Below are 3,862 nucleotides of genomic sequence, written 5' to 3'. Positions count from 1 at the left end.
ACTCCGCGCCTCTCCCTATGTCTCTTCTGAAGCCTCTCTCTTGGGTGTGTGTGCTCCAATTCTCTCTCCCTCTCTCAGTTCAATTCAAAGGGGCTTTTATTGGCATGAGAAAACATACGTTTACATTGCCAAAGCAGAAGTGGAACAAAACAATCGAAACAAAACAATGTATGTTGTATGTATGTAAACAATGTAACAGCTGTGTTACATTGCATCTCTCTCTCACACACACGCACGCACGCACGCACGCGCGCGCACACACACACACACACACACACACACACACACACACACACACACACACACACACACACACACACACACACACACACACACACACACACACACACACACACACACACACACACTCTCTGAAGCCCCTTCACTCTCTCTCCCTGAAGCCCCCCTCCTATGCTCACTCCTCTGGCTCTTTCTCTCTGGTTCCCAATCCCTCTCTTTCCCACCTTCCCTCCTTTCACTGCCTCTCCCTGCATGCTTTGAATACCCTCCTCTATCACCATCCGCTCTTCCCTCATTCCTCCATCCTTCCTCTCTTCTCCTCATTGAAACCCACCATATGTTTCTGTGTTCTGGACCGTTAAAAGAAGCCTCAGAGAGTGGATCAATGAGGACAGAGAATTCTGCCGTTTTGTGCCAGGAGGCCCGTGAAAAGGGGCCTCAGTGGAAATCCATTAGCTGAAAATGGGTTACCGTTTTGATGCTGGAATATAATTCAGCAAGCATTCAGAGCTTGTGGGCTAAATATCCTCCTGGTGTTCCCATCCCAATTTGGATTACAGATGACTGTTGCTCATGGTTGCACAATTAGACTGAGGAGAAGCTTTGTTGTCATCCTCAAACAACGAGTATGACTGGAATCCATGTCTCAACTAACAAACCTGTGATCTAATGATTATGACCATCTGCCCTAACACGCTTAACCAGTAGGCTAGGTGTGTATTGTTGTTGTTTCAAGCAAAACACGCCTGACTAGTGTTTTAACAGACATTTGAGCTCTTGAATTCTTGTAATAGGTGCATAAGCATGTAGATATGCTAGTGTCACTAGCCTAGTGATGGCAATGGCTGTCAAAAATACTGCAGAGCCCAAACACAATTGGATGTCACTGTTGAAGTACAACTCATCTGCTTATTAGAACATCACAAAGATAATGTCTGGTCTTTCTCTTTATCGCATGATCACTGTAGTCTGTGTTATTGTAGATGGGACATCCATCTGAATGACCAGTCACCACGGATTAAAGGATAGTTCTTGTCTTAGGATCTCAACAGAGGTATACTTATTGTAATTCACAACAACCAGAATGTGTAAGTGTGCTTGTGCGTTTTGCATTCCTGTGCATGATTTCTACTTTAGGCCTATTTCTATGTGAGCCACTGTTTTATTCTGTTGTTATTATACCGGTATATGCTGCTACATTGTCTGAAGGAAGCCAAACCAACATAAGTTTTACTCTTATGTACCTTTACACAAGATGTAACAAATACAGTACAACCTTGAACCTTGAGTGTGCTTAACAAATAAAGTACAACCTTTAACCTTGATTGTGCTTAAACATGATTATTTAAGCTGTGTTTGCTCAGAGTGTTTGTAAATACTTGTTTGTATGCATTGTACCATATGTGTTGGTGTTTTTGTTTCAATGTGTCTTGAATTTTACTGCTATATCCAATTACAGCCCTGTCATACAGGACACAAATTAATGCCAGGTGTTACTCTCTAATCATCAGAATCATGCGTTAAATATACATGTGATATTCATTCCACCACCTGAAAATGATCTGGGTGGACTTTTTAATTAGGAGAAACTTTCCATCTAGGTATAGGCCTACTATTTTTGCAGTCTCTGCCACAAGTTATCCACAGGAGGGCATATGCAGTCTATTTTATGTCCTGTACTGTGAAGTCCTGTGGAACATTATCACAACTTTTTAGTTAAACTTGATTATGGTTAAAAATGTCCAATCCAAAATTGCAGAATGGCACCCCCTGTTGAAACATGGTCTTGCCTCTATCTACAACATAGTGCATTTGTCAGACAAGCAAGGATGCAATGTTTAGCTATTTAGTATTTTCCAAAATAATGTCTCCACCTGTTTCACAGCTACTTGTTTGGTTTTGGATCTCCCTTTTAAGTGTACTATGGTAAAGGACTTGACTTGTTGGACACACATTATGGAGAAATATGCTTGTTTTACTGTCTTCCTCTAGCACTGTCTTATACAGGTTTTTGGAGCTGTGTGGAGCTCCCTATACGTGGCCGTGTGTGTAGGTATGTTTGTAGGTATGTTTGTATGTGGGTCTGTCTGTATGTAGCCTCAAGAATGTGGTGTAGTACCTTTTATGACCACACATGTTAAGGGAGGGGCGCTGTTTTCAACTGCAATACACACACACACACACACACACACACACACACACACACACACACACACACACACACACACACACACAGCTCCACTTCGAACAGAGGTTCGATTTTTGTATCAGTGTGATGTAGACATCTGACCCCCTGCTCATTTAGTGGAGGTGAGGTAATTCTGAATAAGGGCATCAGCTAAAAGCCTAAGATGGAGTCTTTTGTCAACCCTTGGATTCCACATGAAGTGAGACTTCTAATGAGATCATCAGCAGATGTGTAAACATAGGGCAATGTATAGATAATAAATAAACAGAAGATTATATGGTTTATCTATCTCCCTCCCTCTCTATTGGAGCATACTGAGGTAGGAGAACTGGAGCAGTCTCTGAAATGTGTTAGCAGGCCTCAACAGATGGCGTTTTGCATAGACTGAGCAGTTAGATTAATGATTAAGAAAGGCCAATTTAGAACTTTTTCAAGCAACTTGTGGAAATTGTGGAACCTGTCATGGGATACATATTTTCCTTTGCTAGATGATTCTGTTGAACAATGTTATGGTAGGATGGGTTTTGTTTTCCCCAAAAGAAATTATGTTGTGGTGTGCCAATTATTTAGCGGTGAAATAATCATGTGCAACGTAAACACCACATGGTGTACTAACTACATCAACAAAGACTACCATCCAAATTTCAAAAAGTATTTATTTGTAATACAATTTCATAAATATTAAAACAATTTATTTGACAATTTCATAAAAATCAAACCTCGGTTCGAAGTGGAGCGGTGAATCTGAGCAGCTATACCCTGTGTGTGTTGCTAAATGCCTAAACTGTAAACTGTGCCTGTGAGTGAGTGGTGAGTGTGCCTGGCCTGCACAAAACAGCGCCCCTCCTTTAACTAGTGTGTTGTGTGTGGCCACTCAAGGTACTGCCAGGCTACGGACACGGCCAGCCAGCCAGCCAGCCACCCAGCCAGGGACATACCCACGGACATACCTGTCTATTGGGAGCGCTTTCACCGCTCCAAAAATACAATCAATGTACGTATGTGTTCATTGTTGAGTTGACTATGAGGCAAAAAAAGAAAAGAATCTCTCTTCGCAAACCATAAATATTCAAGTGCCTTTTGGTGAGTGGTGAACACATACACTAGTGCTTTTATTTATGTGAACTCTGAAGATTTGGTTTGTTGTCTGTTGTGTTGCATTTGCTTGTTGCTGGCTTGTTTCTTATGTGGCTATTTATGTGCATGTACGGTATGTGTGTGAGTGTGTCTTTCGCCTTACGTCCTATCTGTGTGTGCGGTTGTGCACTGGTAGCATTACTGTAGTGTACAGTATGTGTTCCCTCATCATGTTTTGCACATGTATGTGAGAATAGAGACATAGCCGTTCCAGGGATGTAAAAACGTCTGGAGAGCCTCTGGTTGGTGCTTCTGTCCCCCTCTTTTCTCATTACATTCTTTCATCACTCCCAGGTA

The sequence above is a fragment of the Nannobrachium achirus genome, assembly GCF_963921795.1.
Source record: "Nannobrachium achirus genome assembly, chromosome: 9".
Classification (NCBI taxonomy): Eukaryota; Metazoa; Chordata; class Actinopteri; order Myctophiformes; family Myctophidae; genus Nannobrachium; species Nannobrachium achirus.
This window is presented reverse-complemented; position numbering follows the sequence as displayed.